The 9,807-nt window shown below is 33.1% G+C and overlaps 1 non-coding gene across 1 annotated transcript; it reads left to right on the top strand.

The window, feature by feature from the left end:
* The first annotated feature begins 831 nt into the window (after positions 1 to 831).
* Positions 832 to 905, top strand: TRNAT-AGU (transfer RNA threonine (anticodon AGU)). Its single transcript has one exon. It is a non-coding gene; the product is annotated as a tRNA-Thr (tRNA).
* Positions 906 to 9,807: the final 8,902 nt, after the last annotated feature.

The following is a 9,807-nucleotide window of genomic DNA, read 5'->3' as shown; positions in this document are numbered from 1 at the left end:
TATTTCTTTTTATTTATTTTTATATTTAAAATATAAGTTAACTGGGGAGAGATATTTAGGACTAGCTTCATCGTGTATGAGGTACCTGTCTAGTTTGCATAGTAATTCGTTTTTCATCCAATTCTTATTAAAGTACATTATTGTAATATGTAGAAGTCTATCTGGTATGGTTGGCAGGTGGTATAGTTCTTGGAACTCTGTATGCAGTTATGAGGAGTGTGTTTTGGATTGTTTCTAGTTTAGTTTTAATTATTTTATCACTTACAGTTATCCATGCTGGAGCTGCATAATCTATTACAGGTCTAATATATGTTTTATTGATTTTTAGTAACGTTATCTGTAGATGCTCCACTGTTTTTACCAGTTGGACTCCTAGCATAGTTAGTTCTTCGCCAGACTTTATTTTTAATTTCGTTCACATGATTGATCCAAGTTAGTTTAGAATAATAGGTTAAACCTAAAAATTTTGCCGATGGGCCAATTTGGAGTAGAATGCCATTCATATATAATTGTGGCTGTTGTTTTTTTGTGTTTTGTAAATTTCCTAAGCAATACGAGTTGTGTTTTTGTTTTGTTTATTTTTATTCTATATTTTTGACAGTATTAACTTATTCTATTTAGTTGTTGTTATATGTTAGTGGCTGGTATTGTGGGTGTTGCGGCACTTTTCCAGACTGCCACATCATCTGGGAACTGTGAAGAGAATCCATGATTTGGATCCCTCAGTGGCATATTGTTTACATACATGATGAAGAGTATAGCGCTAACCACCCCTTCCTGAGGGACACCAGCTTCGGGAGTAAAGTACTCAGAAAATGTTCATCACTTAATGGCGTCGTGGCTTAGTTGGTTAAAGCACCTGTCTAGTAAACAGGAGATCGCGAGTTCGATTCTCGCCGGTGCCTATAAAAAGTTTATCAAATTTACTTTATTGTTTCGAACATTGTTTGTTTTTGAATTTCGCGCGAAAGTACTCTACGACTATCTGGGCTCGCCGTCCGTTAATTTAACACCGTAACATTAGAGGGAAGGCAATTTGTCATCTCTACCCAGCGCAAACTCTTTAGGTGTTCTTTAAACAACGAATAGTGGGATTGGGCGTACATTATAACGCTCCTATGGCTGAAAGAGCGACCATATTTGATGCGACAGGGATTCGAACTCGCGACCCTCAGATTACGAGTCGAAAGTCTAAACCACCTGGCCGTGCAGAGTCTGTTCCAAAGAATTCGGCGCTATGTTCATAAAATGTACGTCTTATTAAAAAGAAACGGTTCTATTTCAATAAACAATGTGAACCACATTTTCAGTTGAACACAAGAAACAAACATTTTCAAAACTGAAAATATAAAAGAACATACTTATAAAAAGAAACAAGTTTGGCTGAAGACAAAACAAATGACGATATTTTCATGTAAAGAAAATTTACAACAATGTAAAACTTCTTGACTATTTATTTTTAAAAATGTATAAATTTTTGTGGTCGATTTTATTTCATTACCTCATTCTAGTCTTATAGCTAAATATTTTTAAAAAAGTATGTTTCTCATGGTTTATCAAAGTAACGCCACATTTTAACAACAAATTACCTGCCGTAATAAGTTGAGTGCCTACCCGATACCATCAGGCTTTATGGAATGTCACGCCGTCTGGTGAAGACCACACACAACATGTACGAAACTTGTAATAATTGTTCCAAAACCAGTTTTGCGCGAAATTCAAAAACAAACAAAACTACACCGATAGCTACCTAAAGAATTCTCAAATAATAGAGCGGAAAAAAATACGTGATGCCACGCGAGAAAATTCTCGAAGTTGTTCAAGCCTCCGAAATAAGACGAAAAAAGCACAAGTCTAGTTTTGTTGTTGGCCAAATATTTAACAGAGATACAAACTCCACCCTGCTCGCTCTATGTACTGTAACAACGAAGGAACTAAACACAGTAGATAAAGCAAAATAAAATAACGTTAGAAAAAGACGAAAAGCCCAAAGAAAAATAATAAAACTTACTAATTCGTCTGAAAATGCAAAAAACGAGAAAGAAGTAGAAGAAACATCTAATACTGTGGTTGAGGGAGCTTCTCTCACAACTAACAACAGAAACACTTTGGACAACTGTAAACATTCAGAACAATACTATTGTAAACTACACAGACAGTGAGACAGACACAAATGTACAAGAAGGTTTTACAACTGTTACATCAAAAGGAAAAACAAAATTCACCACAAAAACTTTATTTTTGAATTTCGCGCAAAGCTACACGAGGGCTATCTGCGCTAGCTGTCACTATTCAGCAGTGTAAGATGTAAAACTAGAGGGAAGGCAGCTAGTCAACCGACAACTCTTGGGCTACTCTTTTATCAACGTCCCCACGGCTGAAAGGGCGAACATGATTGATGCGACCAGGATTCGAACCTGCGGCCCTCAGATTACGAGTGGAACACCTTAACACACTTGTTCAAAACAAACCACACCATTCTGGTGTTTTCTGTGGTTTTAAGAATAATTTGAAATATATCAATAAGCTAATATCTTGTTAGACACTGGCACGTGATGCCCGTGCCCCGATTCTAGTTACCAGTGCCCCAAATCCTTAATAGCTCTCCAGAAAAATCATAATCGATATTTTATTAAATCGCCGAATATCTCTGTGTCTGGCAACTAGCGACACCTGTGGTCTTTGTTTTCTTTTCATGTTATTATACAAGTTTTGTTCTTCCAAGGTGGATAGATATTAGTTCGTATCAGTGTTACCATATAAAATAACTTATGCACAAATGTTAAAAAGAAACGAAAGACAAAACAGCAGGAACAAAGTAATGTTACACAAGAAAACAAAACTTTAATACAAACACAAAATTCACAAGAAAACAAAACTTCAATACAAAACACAAAATCACAAGAAAAGAACACCTCAATATAAACACAAAATCACAAGAAAGAACACTTCAATATAAACACAAAATCACAAGAAAACAAAACTTCAATTCAAACATAAAAATCACAAGAAAAACAACACCTCAATACAAACACAAAAAAAAATCACAAGAAAAGAAAAACTTCAATACAAACACAAAAAATCACAAGAAACAAACTTCAATACAAAACACAAAAAATCACAAGAAAACAAAACATCAATATAAACACAAAAAATCACAAGAAAACAAAACTTAAATACAAACACAAAAATCACAAGAAAACAAAACATCAATATAAACACAAAAATCACAAGAAAACAAAACTTCAATACAAATACAAAAATCACAAGAAAAACAACACCTCAATATAAACACAAAATCACAAGAAACAAAACTTCAATTCAAACATAAAAATCACAAGAAAACAACACCTCAATACAAACACAAAAATCACAAGAAAACAAAACTTCATATAAACACAAAAATCAGAAAAAAACAAAACTTCAATACAAACACAAAAATCACAAGAAAACAAAACATCGAAAAAAACACAAAAATCACAAGAAAACAAAACTTCAATACAAACACAAAAATCACAAGAAGAACAAACCCTCAATACAATCAAACACATAAATCACAAGAAAACAAACCCTCAATACAAACACAAAATCACAAGAAAACAACACCTCAGTACAAACACAAAAATCACAAGAGAAAACAAAACTTCAATACAAACACAAAATCACAAGGAAAACAACACCTCAATACAAACACATAAATCACAAGAAAACAAACCCTCAATACAAACACAAAAGATCACAAGAAAACAACACCTCAATACAAACACAAAAATCACAAGAAAAGAAAACTTCAATACAAACACAAAATCACAAGAAAACAAAACTTCAATACAAACACAAAAATCACAAGAAAACAAAACATCAGTATAAACACAAAATCACAAGAAAACAAAACTTAAATACAAACACAAAAATCACAAAAAAACAAAACACCAATATAAACACAAGATCACAGAAAACAAAACTTCAATACAAATACAAAATCACAAGAAAACAACACCTCAATATAAACACAAAATCACAAGAAAACAAAGCTTCTAGTTCAAACATAAAAAATCACAAGAAAACAACACCTCAATACAAACACAAAATCACAAGAAAACAAAACTTCATATACAAACACAAAATCAGAGAAAAACAAAACTTCAATACAAACACAAAATCACAAGAAAACAAAACATCAGAAAACACAAAAATCACAAGAAAACAAAACTTCAATACAAACACAAAAATCACAAGAAAACAAACCCTCAATACAAACACATAAATCACAAGAAAACAAACCTCAATACAAACACAAAAAATCACAAGAAAACAACACCTCAATACAAACCAAAAATCACAAGAAACACAAAACTTCAATACAAACACAAAAATCACAAGAAAACAACACCTCAATACAAAACACAAAATCACAAGAAAACAAACCCTCAATACAAACACATAAATCACAAGAAAACAAAACCTCAATATAAACACAAAATCACAAGAAAACAAAACTTCAATACAAATACAAAATCACAAGAAAACAACACCTCAATATAAACACAAAAGATCACAGAAAACAACACCTCAATATAAACACACAAAGATCACAGAAAACAACACCTCAATATAAACACAAAAATCACAAGAAAACAACACCTCAATATAAACACAAAAATCACAAGAGAAAACAACACCTCAATACAAACACAAAAATCACAAGAAACAAAACTTCAATACAAACACAAAAAAATCACAAGAAAACAAAACTTCAATATAAACACAAAAATCACAAGAAAGGAAAACTTCAATACAAATACAAAAATCACAAGAAAACAACACCTCAATATAAACACAAAAAATCACAAGAAAACAACACCTCAATATAAAACATAAAAATCACAAGAAAACAACACCTCAATACAAACACAAAATCACAAGAAAACAAACCCTCAATACAAACACAAAAAATCACAAGAAAACAACACCTCAATACAAACACAAAAAATCACAAGAAAACAAACCCTCAATATAAACACAAAATCACAAGAAAACAAAACTTCAATACAAATACAAAAAATCACAAGAAAACAACACCTCAATATAAACACAAAATCACAAGAAAACAACACCTCAATATAAACACAAAAATCACAAGAAAACAAACTTCAATACAAATACAAAATCAAAGAAACAAAACCTCAATACAAACACAAAAATCACAAGAAACAAACCCTCAATACAAACACAAAAATCACAAGAAAACAAAACTTCAATACAAACACAAAAATCACAAGAAAACAAAACTTCAATATAAACACAAAAATCACAAGAAAACAAAACTTCAATACAAATACAAAAATCACAAGAAAACAACACCTCAATATAAACACAAAAATCACAAGAAAACAACACCTCAATATAAACACAAAAATCACAAGAAAACAAAACTTCAATACAAACACAAAAATCACAAGAAAACAAAACTTCAATACAAACACAAAAATCACAAGAAAACAACACCTCAATATAAACACAAAAATCACAAGAAAACAAAACTTTAATACAAACACAAAAATCAAAAGAAAACAAAACTTCAATATAAACACAAAAATCACAAGAAAACAAAACTTCAATACAAATACAAAAATCACAAGAAAACAACACCTCAATATAAACACAAAAATCACAAGAAAACAACACCTCAATATAAACACAAAAATCACAAGAAAACAACACCTCAATACAAACACAAAAATCAAAAGAAAACAAACCCTCAATACAAACACAAAAATCACAAGAAAACAACACCTCAATATAAACACAAAAATCACAAGAAAACAAAACTTCAATACAAACCCAAAAATCACAAGAAAACAATACCACACTCCCAGAAACAAACGCTAACACACTTGACAAAACAAGCCTGTTGACTAACATAATCAAAAACATAATCTCAGAATTTATGACAGAATACACAAAACCAAACCAAACAATCAACTGTATTGATAGGATAGCCGACATCCTGTAAAAACAGATTATATCTCATATACCACACATAACAACAACACTTACAGGATACCTACTGACAACATAAAGTTCACAGTAGTGTATATCAACATCCAAGGTGTGCAATAGGTTCCATGAAATATGAGACCTTACACAAGAGACTAACCCTCATATTATAATATTAAGCAAATCTTTAATATATAACAACAATAGATTTAAAATACCATATTACACAACAATAAGGAAAGACAGAATAAACAGAAACGATGAAAACAGAGGTATAATGATGCTGTATAAAACAGATCTCTCAGTCACAGTATGAGCAGTAATAACGAACATGTTACTAAGGGTATTCTATAAATAAAAACAACAAAAGTGACAATATCAGGAATATACTGTTCACCACTTAAGTAACTAGACATAACATTACTCAATTTTCCCACAACCATAACTCTATAGTCATTGGAGATCTCAACAGAACAATATTAACTTTGGATGCAACTGTACAAACAATAATGGAAGAAGTGTCTTAAGTTGATATATGATAATAACAAAAGACAGAGAAACCAAAACACAAATTAACAACATAAAAGGAATCACATAAGAGCACAAATAAAGTTACGAAAAATCATAAATGTGATAAGTGTTGCTCAAAATTAAACAATAAAACTGACTCGAAAAATTCTGGACACACCTTAGACGACTGACCAACGACAATCCAGCCACAATGAAATATCCTACTCTTGAATACAATAATACATTAGTATACAAATATAAAGAAAAAACCGAAGCTTTCAAACACCAAATACGTAATACTTTTAAAATACATACTGATCCAAGTATAAATACTTATATTTATAACAAAGTCACAAACTATAGACTAAACAATAAAGAACAATTTGAACCAGTTTTCCCAAGAAACATAACAAACTAGGAAAGCACGATCCTAACGAAAGAAATATCTACACGTGAACTTCATGAAGCAATAAAAACAAATCTCCAGGTGAAGATGAAATACAAGCCTTCTTCCTAGAAAAAGGCACTCCGAAATAGTTTGACCACCTGAAAGCACTTTTCAACTTATCTCTATCCTCTGGATACATACCAGTTTTTTTTGGAAGCATGCGAATATATTAAAGTTTTATATGGTAGAAAAGCCAGTCAATAAAACTAATAGCTACTGACCAATCAGCCTGACCAGCTGTGTAGTTAGAATTCTTAAGATAATAATAAGTAATAGACTCTCCACATTCTTTGAGATAACATCAAAATTACCAAAAGAACAAAATGGATTCAGAAAATTTAAACAAACAACAAACTACTTAGTTAGATTAACTGTAGAGATATTAGTCAGCGTTAACAATAAACAATGTACTGTTGCCTTCTTTATTGACATTAAAAAAGTATTTGACACTGTATGGCACAACGGTCTACGGTTCCGAATGAATGAACTGTGACTACCGCGTGGAGTTATTTGCTAGCTGTCCAACTTTCTAGAAATCACAGTAAATGAAGAGAGAACCATTCTTGAATACTTTACTCCAGAAGCTGGTGTCCCTCATGAAGGGGTGGTTAGCCCTGTACTCTTCATCATGTATGGAGAAGCTGGTGTCCCTCATGGAATGGTGGATAGCCGTCTACTCTTTATCATGTATGGAGAAGCTGGTGTCCCTCAAGGAGAGGTGGTTAGCCTTGTACTCTTCATCATGTATGGAGAAGCTGGTGTCCCTCAAAGGGGTGGTTAGCCCTGTACTCTTCATCATGTATGGAGAAGCTGGTGTCCCTCATGGAGGGGTGGTTAGCCCTGTACTCTTCATCATGTATGGAGAAGCTGGTGTCCCTCAAGGAGGGGTGGTTAGCCTTGTACTCTTCATCATGTATGGAGAAGCTGGAGTCCCTCATGAAGGAGTGGTTAGCCGTCTACTCTTCATCATGTATGGAGAAGCTGGTGTCCGTCAAGAAGGGGTGGTTAGCCCTGTACTCTTCATCATGTATGGAGAAGCTGGTATCCCTCATGGAGGGGTGGTTAGCCGTCTACTCTTCATCATGTATGGAGAAGCTGGTGTCCCTCAAGGAGGGGTGGTTAGACCTGTACTCTTCATCATGTATGAAGAAGCTGGTGTCCCTCATGGAGGGGTGATTAGCCCTGTTTTCTTCATCATGTATGGAGAAGCCGGTGTCCCTCATGGAGCGGTGGTTAGCCCTGTACTCTTCATCATGTATGGAGAAGCTGGTGTCCCTCAAGGAGGGCGGATAACCCTGTACTCTTCATCATGTATGGAGAAGCTGATGTCCCTCAAGGAGGGGTGGTTAGCTTTGTACTCTTCATCAGGTATGGAGAAGCTGGTGTCCCTCATGGAGGTGTGGTTAGCCGTCTAAGTGAAATTAAAAGTAAAATCTGGCGAAGAACCAACTATGCTAGGAGTCTAACTGGTAAGAACAGTGGAGCATCAATAGACAATATATTAACAATTTACAAAACATACATTAGACCAATAATAAACTATACAGTTTCAGCTTGGATAACTGTAAGTACCAAAATAATCCAAACCAAGCTGCAGACAATACAAAACACATTCCTCACAACAGTATACAGAGTTCCCAGAACCACATTCTCTAAATTTATACACAAACATACCAACCAAACCAGACAGACACAGTACAATAACATACATGATGAAGATAGCCTTAATCACCTCTCTCCAATCAAGATATATTTTAAACTCAAAAATAAATAAGGGAGAAAAATATTCATATAATATGAGAAAGGAAAGAAAAAACCCACATACTTCCCACTAGTAGAGCAAGAGAATGTCTGTAAATGTAAACCAGTACATGGACAAAGGGTCGGAGAATGTCAGCTCACTCTGACCAACACTGCATGACCATATAAGTAAAGAAAGAGGTCAAAGAGCACTTGACACTCCAGGGTGCATATGGTACTTGTACAATGCTTTACGAAACCTGTTTTACTAGAATTTTATAAATAAATAAATTAGCTGTCAACAAATTTTAAAGCTAAATCTGAAAGTACATTTTGAAAAAAATTAAATTATTATTCACTAAAGTGTTTTTTGAAGTAAACTATAACTTACGAATTAAACAAATATAATAGTTTTTTTAATCATCATGGCTTCATTAATGTATGTTAAAACAATGTTTGGCCGTCACCTAGAAACCAAGTTAACGTCCATTAGTTCGAAACACTAATTTTTTATTCTGGGCATGAGAATTTAAAGAAATACTCTGAGCTTTTAAAAGTATAGACGTATAACTCATAGCTCCGTCATCTCTTGAGAGATTTGAGATCTTGTTCAACTTTAGACTCACGATACAAACTTATATTTTTAGTAAGAAACGAGAAAGATTATTATATAAAAAGTATTGGTTGTTTTCTTACTTTTTAGTAGCCACAGATTTGGTTGTATTTTTGTTGCGAGTTCTACAAGAGGTGTCTGCAACTGACATGAGAAAAATCCCTTGTTGTTATTTACGCTATTTTATTTTTTTCTTGTTAATTTATTCATAAGTGTGTGTTTTTCTTGTATTAAGGTTAATAAAACCGGTTTAGGACATTGGCACGAAAGTTAAAGATAATAGTTTTCCCGGAGCTTCATAATTCCAGAAAATCACGTGAAGGTTAGATTACTTGTCAATGTCACTTGGTGACAGAAGTTTTATACAAAAGTGTTCATGGTTAGTTATGACTTAGTCTATGTTAGTTAGTTTTCGAAAGTGAAAAGAAATATGGATATAGAGATAACAATAGTTGTTCACTGTGTAACTTGTCAGAAACAACAGGTAGGAGTTGTT

The sequence above is a fragment of the Tachypleus tridentatus genome, chromosome 9 (genome assembly GCF_004210375.1).
Source record: "Tachypleus tridentatus isolate NWPU-2018 chromosome 9, ASM421037v1, whole genome shotgun sequence".
NCBI lineage: Eukaryota > Metazoa > Arthropoda > Merostomata > Xiphosura > Limulidae > Tachypleus > Tachypleus tridentatus.
The sequence above is the reverse complement of the archived record's forward strand: the minus strand, read 5'-3'. Positions and strand labels throughout refer to the sequence as shown.